This window comes from Brassica oleracea, chromosome C9, assembly GCF_000695525.1.
Source record: "Brassica oleracea var. oleracea cultivar TO1000 chromosome C9, BOL, whole genome shotgun sequence".
In the NCBI taxonomy this organism is placed as follows: Eukaryota; Viridiplantae; Streptophyta; class Magnoliopsida; order Brassicales; family Brassicaceae; genus Brassica; species Brassica oleracea.
This window is the reverse complement of record NC_027756.1, coordinates 34,323,630-34,333,530: the sequence shown is the minus strand read 5'-3', so window position 1 is coordinate 34,333,530 and position 9,901 is coordinate 34,323,630. Positions and strand designations below refer to the sequence as shown.

The 9,901-nt window shown below is 38.0% G+C and overlaps 1 pseudogene; it reads left to right on the top strand.

The window, feature by feature from the left end:
- The first annotated feature begins 4,942 nt into the window (after positions 1–4,942).
- On the top strand, positions 4,943–9,266 carry LOC106318560 (annotated as a pseudogene).
- Positions 9,267–9,901: the final 635 nt, after the last annotated feature.

Below are 9,901 nucleotides of genomic sequence, written 5' to 3'. Positions count from 1 at the left end.
AGGAAAAGCTAGCTTCAGCTTTCAAAAAGTCCCTAGATCTTGTAATACTCAAGCTGATAATTTAGCTAGAGAAGGTAGAATGAAAAACTTAAACTATGTGGTTTGTTGGAACCTTTATAAAACTAGACCTATATAAAACCTTTATGATATTATGAATATAAATTAAATGGTTGACAAAAAAAAAATTATAGAAAGGTGTAAAACATCTTCGGTGGGAGATTTTTCAAGTGAATATTTCACTATTTAAAAAATAATAGAAAAGTAAGAAAATAAGTAAAAAGAAAAACTCTTGAGACGTCCATAAGAAAACTCACCAGACAATTGTTTTTCATCAACCAGTGGTAACTTTTAAATTAAATTTTAATTATATAATAATAATATTATAATACAATGGTAACTCATTTGTTTGAGATTTTTTTAGAGGTCCTGGCTGATGGAAAGACCGTAAGTAATGACTTGAGAAATTTTTGGAGAATGTTTTTTTTTTTTTTTTTTTTGGGAGAATGTTGCCAGCTTTAAACGACGACATCTGCTAAAATGTACTTGAAAACTTTAACTCCGATCCAAAATCTTGAGAAGGGATGATATCATTTGGGAATAAACATTTTCAGTAATTGAGTAATTACAGACACTAATATGACTAATATTTTTATTGATATATACTAATGTTTTAGATATTTGGAATTTTTGGTTCGTTCGAGAAGTTTGGTTATTCTTCAAATAAAAGAATTTAGATTCGCTTTATATGTTTGTGTTGGTTATGGCATGGTTTGATATTTTTTTATTTTAGATAGAATTCAGATTGGTTATTTGGATCCAAATATATATTTCTTCCGAAGCCTAAAAGAAATTCTTAAAGCTGAATTTTGAAACAAATAAAAACATAGCCTACAATATGAGTGGGAGACATACACTAATTTATAATTTAAATCACTACGATGCATGTTCCTGTGTCGAATAGCCGGATATTACGATTGCATTACGATTGCATGTTGGAGGGTGTGGATTTACGTCCTCGTTCAAGTTCCATTTGAAAATAAATTAGGTTTATTTTACTATAGAAACCTATTTTTTTTTCTTGTATAAATAAAGAGATACCTGTCTTTATCTTCTTTCCATTTTAAACCTAGAACACATCTTATAAGGATTTTATACATTTTTTGAATCATTTTACACTAGAAATCATTCTTGTAATGCAATCTTTGATCAATAAAGTTTTTGGATGTTCTTTTTTCTCATTTGATTCTTTCAAAATTTATCCTAAACCTCAAAAATCTAATCATTATCTTTAGATTCTTTATTGTATGATTCCAACAAACATCACCAGCATAAACACTATTTTTGGATCAAACAGTTGGCGCTAGGACGAGGGGCCAAAGGAAAAATATCATCAAAACATATCAAATTTGGGAGAATCCTAGATCTACCTTCACCCAAATTAATTTCTAAAAAAAAGAAAAAAAAGGGGGGGCTTTCTCATGAAAGCTTAGCCCACCAAAGAGCCCAAGATTCTCATCATCGTCCCGTCTCGTCAAGGTGAGAACTGGTCGTGATGATCGGATGATTCCGATCTGGGCATCTCGTCTTCATAGATGACGAACTCGTCAATTCGCTTCTCCACCACCACGTCGAGTTCAATCACATGCCGAACTCACCTTGATCCACCGGTGACTGCTCGAGCTTCTTTCCAGTCCGTGAAGAAAACAGTAACGATGAACCAAATCATCTCGTCACTTTGTCGTCTCTTCACCGTGGCAACCGCTCATCTGACTTCAAAACCAAAGAAGAGCTTTCGGGGAGAAGTGGTCTGAGATCTCCATCCCCTGCCTTCACCGAACATCAAGCGAGTGGGTCAGCTCAACATCTCCAGACCAAAGAACTTCAAAGGCACGAGCTTTCTGTTCAAAAAGAGATCTTTCTTGTAGGATTTTAATCGAACACTTGGTGGGCTATAACAAGATGAAGCAACAATGGCCGTTTCTCTCTTTGTCGACTTCAGCCTCGACCTTGCCGACGAAGATCACGAACTCGTCAACTTCGAAGATTTCTGGTTGTGGCCGTGAGGAACAATCAATCATCTCATCACGGCGTCACCTCCTCACGAGGGTTCGATCAGTGAAGCTAGCAGAACGGAGGGTGATGATCAACGCATAATGACAAGCTGACGTCATGCCTTTATCAAGCTCCTAGTTCGCCATTTCGTGAACGTTATAAGAGCACATCAACGAGCTCTGTGGCATTGGACAAGCTCAAGCTCATTTGCCTTCTCTAGGGCAGCTCAAGTGTTTGCAAACATCAGCTCTGTCTATCTCTTCCTTACGATGAGACCACTGTTTCTGCAAAGTGTGATGTTCAGTTGCAGGTTTCTGCAAAAACAAAAGGCTTTGTTGCTTGCGAGCAGGCCTGCCGCAGCCGACTCAATCTTCTCAAGAACAAAACGAGATGGAAATAGTGAGACGCTGCCTACAAGGAAGCTCGGCCTCCTATGCTCCATCAGTGGCGACGTCTTTAAGATCCGCAACACCAAGGAGCCAGAGCTGGACACTCAAACACAGATCCTATCTTATCTTGTTATGACGTAACAAGATCTTGAAACAACGTCGACGGTAACTTCTTCGCAAAGATACAAACCACAACCTCGGACGCTTGTTTCCTCTTCACCGCAAAGATAAGCTTTCTTATTAAATTACCACATGCTTTAATGACTTTTAAATTACGCACATGTGGTAGACATTATAGCTCTGGTTTAAACTAATTAAACAACTCTAAGCTGTTCATTCATCTCATGTTGTGGCTTTTACTGTTGGTAGCCTATGATGTTAATAGTTTGATAATTATTTATCATCTGCAACTCGTGAACATTTAAAAACAAGTTCGCTTGCTTATCAATTATACAGTACTTGGCTATATCTTTTGGTCAACACTCATCTGATCATCATATTTTTCTTTGTGAGCCAGAATCAATTAGCATGCTAGACATGTGACACGCTCGGATCAGTCTCTTGTCATTGCGCCACAAATGACAAGCCCAGATTCTGATTCTCACGAAGAGCTTACCGCAACCAGCACAAGCTTAAGACAAGAAGAGTTTGATGAGAACAAGCTCTGGAGTTGACCTGCTGATCTGCTCCTGCTCACGATTAGAGGCTTAGGGATTTCAGTTCCCGACACCACCATCATACATTCTTGCTCTGCCTCTTGCTGCCATTTCATGACTTGGCTCGGGCTTGTGCTTATGAGGATTGGAGCTTGAGCACCCGCTTTGGCATGCTCCAGCCTATTACTGCCCATGTTATGATTCTACTCATCTTCACAAGATCACTACGTGAGACAGCTCACCACTCCCGTTCAAAGTTCGTCGGCGACTCGGCACCAGTTCAACCCCAACAGTCGCGTGAGCGATCACCTCATTAACAGATCAGCACAACTTGCTGGTTCCAGTAACTCGGCGAGCATCTTAAAGTTTGGTCTCACGAGCTCGCGATCACATGTAGACAAGATCTAATGGCGCAAAGCTCCCCGGCAACGGCGCCAAATTTGATATCACTCAAATTACCCTAAGGAGTGATTTATACTCTCTCAAATAAGAGGTCGAGTTGTAGTACTTAGGGATCGAATTCACAGGGAGCTAGAGAACCAAATAAATCTAATTAGTTTGATTAAGCTAGGCTAATAGGTTTAAAGCAGTAAATAAAGATATGCAAAGCAGTAAACAGTAAACAAGTTGAACAAGACAATTGTTCAGCTTGGCAAAGAGTTGTTTGATGGAAGGATGGTTACTAGACTTAGGGTTTCATTCAGGTTATTAGAACTCTAAACTATAGATTCTAAGGATTGATTCTAGAACTCGATATCTAATGCAAAAGACAACCAGCTCTCGCTGTGAGTCTAATCTATTGACTAAGTTCAGTGTTTCAGCTCTCCATGTTAACACAGTTCGAGCGTCGATCGATGCTATGGTATGAGCGTTGATCGATGCTACGGATTGAGTGTCGATCGATGCTATGGTATAAGCGTCAATCGACACTGCCTTAGGCAAATGTTATCGATCTGATCGATTATGTTCAACTAGATTCCTAGACCAACTCTCGTATGCACCTAGGTATCTAATCCAGCAGGATTCGGGTTCCGTTAATTGATTGCACTCTCGTGCCTCTCAATTGTCCTATGATTCTAGGTTCAAGCAATTAGTCACACTCTCGTAGTTTTCCAACTACTCTAGATCCTAGTATTACAAGCTATCCTGATGTAGAGATCTTTAGATATCCTAACAATCATAAAATTCAGAAATTCATTCAAAACCCTAGAAATTCCTAAACCTAGCAGGTGGATCTACTCATGCATGATGTTTGTCACAGAAATCGTAGACGAATAGATGAATAACATAAAATATAACTAAAACCAAAATAATGGAGTTCCAAGAGGACTCTGAAGGAGTTCCTCTCTTCTATCCGAACCAAGAACTATGAATAAAATAAAGCTTAGATAGCGTAGCCGTCAACAATGGCTTATAAATAACATAAATAGAATTTCTGGTCGTCCAAGGGTATTCTGGTAATTTTTGGTTGCTTTTGGGCTTCAGTCGGTCATAAAATATGCTCAGCCCATATTATGACATCTCTGTCGACCGACACAAATGTTGTTACATCGATCGACAGTCATTCATCTCCTCGACAGCTTCCTCTCGCGAGGCAGACTGACCACTCTTCAGTAAAACGGGCATAACTTTTGCTACATGATGATGATTGACCTCAAACCGGTGGCATTGGAAAGATAACTCAAAGATCTATCTTGTATCAAACGATTAGCGTAATCTAACGGTCGCAAGGTCTCCAAACATAGCTAGACATCTGACGAGTCTGTGCAGCTCTGCACTCAAAAGGCTCCAAAAGACACCAAAATCACCACATTCCTCCAAATCGTCCTTGAACCTGTAAATACTCTAAATAGACTCTATATAGTAGTAAATATATATTAAAACATTTATAGACCATGGCTAAAAGTGGGTAAAATTCATGGTCTATCACAAGTTCGGATTGAGCTTGGCCTAGGACATGTTCACAAGCCAAGCCCTCTTTTACTCGCCACCATTTCACAAGACGTCATCACCGAATCTGGATAATGCCGGGAACAAGAGCTCTCATGCTCTCTTTGATGCATCGAAGGAACGTTATCATAGCCTGACGAACATACAAGCCAACAACTTGCTCGGCACACACGATCTCAACACGAGACTTCGGGCCGGCAATAGTTCGGTAAACTTGTATTTTAGGCACAAGTTTAAATTGAACTTGCTTGTTATTAGGCACGAGTTTGCAGTCGACTCGCTTATTGTTAAGACACGAGTTTACAAAAACTCGCCTTTGGCTAGGCATGAGTTTACAGAAACTCTCCTTATACTTGGCACGAGTTCTCAGTAAACTCGTCTTTCTCTCAGCGTGAGTCCAGTAAACTCGTCTTTCGTTAAGCACGAGTTTAAAGAAAACTCGCCTTTTACTAGACACAAGTTCAAAGTAAATTCGCCTAAATCGTCATAGACATGAATGTGTCTAGTTGATTGTCTAATAAACCCTATTCGTAAAATTCATAGAGATCGACTTCATCTCTCTCTACGAACTTGGGGGGGCTTACTGTTGGGGGTGGATTTACATCCTCTCTCAAGGCTCATTAGACAATAAATTAGGTTCATTTTACTACGGAGCCTTAGCTTCTTCTTTGTATAAATAAAGAGATGCCTTTCTTTAATCAAGTGATCTTCTTTCCATTTTAGACCTAGAACACATCCTATAAATATTTATACATTCTTTGATTCACTTTACATTAGAAATCATTTTTCTAATACAATCTTTTGATCAATAAAGTCTTTGTTCTTTTTTCTCATTTGATTCTTTCAAGATTTCTGCTAAACCTCAAGAATCTAATCATTATCTTTAAATTTTTTATTGTATGATTCCAACAAACATGAGCAGCATTAGCATCGTTTTTGGGTCAAACATTGACCAATATGAAAACAAATAAAAAGTACCAGTCCCCACACACCACACATCAGTAGAGAGAGAGACCAAACCAAACACAATAAACCAATTAAAGACATGAAAGATCCTTGTTACTCAGTCATTATCTTTTGCTATTTATTTGCCTAGATTAAAAGACAATGAGGGAAGAGAGAGAAACAGGAAATAATGTATTATCATGGCCTCTAATCGGAGAGAAAGAGAAGAAAAGTAGTGTAAAAGAAGAATTGAAGAAGCAGCTATGGCTATCGGGTCCACTAATCGGCGTCAGTCTTCTTCAGTTTTGCCTTCAAGTCATCTCTGTCATGTTCGTCGGCCATCTTGGCCCTCTTCCTCTTTCTGCTGCCTCCATCGCCACCTCTTTTGCCTCCGTCACCGGCTTCAGTTTCCTCGTTAGTTTTTTCACTTTCACTTTACATATATCTCATATTGATTTCTACTTAAGCATGTATCTTTAATTTGTTGAAATTTTATCATAGGAAATTAGCGAATTCTAAACTGATTGGCTAAAGGGTAACTTTATTTCCTTTCTTATGCACCTTTGGATTTTAATCTACCTTTTAAACCATTGATGTATCTCTAAAAATAGAAATAATAATGATTTATACTTATCAAAAAAAAAATAATAATGATTTATACATCATTCATAATATAAATAGAAAATTATATATTATGGACATATCAGGTCACCTTGTTTGAATATTCAACTTGCGTATGCATCTTTTCTACCACTCCTTTTGAATTTTAATAACAACAAAAACAATTGTCATTTTACGGACAAAAGTGAAAACGCCAAGCTATCAAAGTTCTTCTTAAAACATTGTGCATATATTTTTTCCCCTTTTCCTACTTAAACTTGAAGCCAATATGTCAAGCACTAAAACAGTGAAATGATGTCATTATATCAAAATTTTAATATTCACGTATTTGTTTACAAATTGCGTTAACAGAAACTTGTGAAGCAAGAAAACTACACTAAATCCACCATTTTTCATTTCCTCATGAACAGATGGGAACAGCAAGTGCGTTAGATACCCTTTGTGGCCAATCATTCGGGGCAAAGATGTTTGGAATGTTGGGGATACAAATGCAAAGAGCAATGTTTGTTCTTACACTACTCTCTGTTCCTCTCTCCATCATTTGGTTTAACACAGAACACCTTCTTCTCTTCGTCGGACAAGACAAATCCATTGCTACACTCGCTGGCTCCTACGCAAGATTCATGATCCCAATTGCATATTTGCCTATGGTCTACTTCAATGCTTTAACAGGTTTTTGCAGGCACAAAACAATGTGTTTCCTGTGGTCATCTGCTCTGGAATCACCACCTGTCTTCATGTCCTCCTATGTTGGGTCTTGGTTTTGAAATCTGGTTTAGGTTTTAAAGGAGCTGCTGTGGCTAACACTATCTCGTATTGGCTTAATGTCGTACTCTTGTTCTGTTACGTAAAGTTATCGCCTGCTTGCTCACTGACTTGGATCGGTTTCTCTAAGGAGGCTCTACACGACATCCTCCCTTTTATGAGACTTGCTATTCCTTCTGCACTTATGGTCTGGTAAGTTAAAAAATAATAAGAGATAACAAACTTTTATAAATACCCTCAAATAACACTAAAACAACACATTAAAAATAATTTCTAAAATAACATTTATTAAAAGTTAAAAAGGCTTTTATATAATATTTGGGTTTATGTTTAGTAATCAGGGTTTATGGTTTAGTATTTAAGGGATGGTAGGATTAGAGTTTAGAATTAAGAGTAATTTAGTTTTTCCCCCTAAAAATGAGTGCTATTTTTGAGATTTTGTCTCTTAAATACTAAATTTATGATATTTAAAATGTATTGTATTGGAGAGTTACCCGGAATAACTAGTCTGCTTGCGGTCACGACCGCCTTTTTGTTCACAAGTTTGATTTGTTTGAGTGCAGCTTAGAGATGTGGTCCTTTGAGCTTCTGGTTCTCTTATCAGGACTGCTTCCAAATCCGGTTCTCGAAACTTCTGTTCTCTCAATTTGGTAAGAACAAAACATATAACTGAATATTTTTATCTTCCTAATCCAAGAGTATTTAGTTAAATTTTGGAAGTAACTAAATTTTGTTTACGTGCAGTCTTAATACAGCAGGAACAGTATGGATGATCCCGTTTGGGCTTAGTGGTGCTGCAAGGTAATTAAACATATATAACCCAAATCACGTAACCTTAATATCAAACTCATTATAAAACCATATCGAATTTCCTTTAAAATACTTGCAGCACGAGGGTGTCAAACGAGCTAGGAGCGGGGAATCCAAGAGTGGCTAAGCTTGCGGTGCGTGTGGTCATTTGCATCGCAATCGCAGAAAGTATAGTGATTGGATTGGTTTTGATACTGATAAGGAATATATGGGGAATGGCTTACAGTAGTGAACCGGAAGTAGTCAGCTATGTAGCCTCATTGATGCCGATTCTCGCCTTAGGCAATTTTCTTGACAGTCTTCAGTGTGTTCTCTCAGGTTCCTTTTCTTTCTTTGCGTACAAGTAAAGACACTTGGTTAAGTATGGTTATTGCTAATTAATTTTTTCCGGTTTATAAATAGGGGTTGCCAGAGGATGTGGATGGCAGAAGATAGGAGCATTCATAAATCTTGGGTCATATTATTTTGTTGGAGTACCTTCAGGCTTGTTACTTGGTTTTCACTTTCACGTTGGTGGTCGGGTAAATTAAAATTAAATCAACTCAAATTTCATAATCTTTTCTCCAAAATAACCATTAATTTTAACTGTAGTAATCTAAAAGAAAATGTGATAATCATTTTGATATGAAGGGCCTTTGGCTTGGAATCATATGCGCATTGGTTGTTCAAGTTATATGTCTTTCACTTGTCACCGTCTTTACGAATTGGGATGAAGAGGTAAGAATAAAGCTTTGTTGTTCACTTACTGTTTTACCTATAATATATGATAATTCTGTAATTTTAATGGATAGGCCAAGAAAGCAACAGAAAGAGTCGAGTCTTCTTCAGGTGTGAGGGATGCTGCCATCGATAACGGGCCAACTGTTGTATGCTGAGAGATGTTATGAAACTTTATTATAACGCTGGAGAGAATCAAAGTCTGGCAGGCTCTCACAGGACAAAAAATATTCTCATATGCTTTCTTTCCTTTTTTGATTTTATGTACCCAATCACTGTCGAAGTGTTCCTTCATCTTCTTCATCTCCCTTTTGTTCGTTTTCTCCTCCAATGGATCCATAATGCTAATTCGTTAGTTAGATCTCGGTTCGTGATGTGAGAGGGTAGAGAGATTCCTAGGAATTGAGAGGATGAAATGAAATGAAATGAACTGGAGAGCAGTTTCAAAAACTTCTATCTCTGTTTTTTCTATTTTCTATCAGTGGTATCAGAGGAGTTCTGTTCTTGTTGACGGCATTCCGCCGAATCAACGTTCAGCAGGAACCAAACTATCCTTGGAGGCATAATCTATGGACCTCTACAACGAGATCTATGGAGCTCCTATCTTTGATGTCTATGACGATGAAGAGCCAAGCTATGATGTCTACGATGATGCGGTTCCGATCAATGGTGATGAAGACTCACCGTTTCTAGCTTTGCGTATTTTGAAAAAATATTCAAGCCATGGATTCAAAGATTGTTGAGGACTCAAGCTTTAGTCCTTTACCGAACAAGGACTTATTCAAAGAATTCATTGATGTGTCCCACATTGAAGCCGTTATCACACGACTTTGGATCCGAAGCGTTGCCCACAAAACATATGGGCGCTCCATTACTGCTCCTACGCATCCAATCCAAAGCCATGAACTGCCGACCTCAAAATCAAAGATGCTCAACGAAGAACAACCAGATCCTGGTAAACCACCACCGTTACGAGATAATTAAGAAGTTCTCACC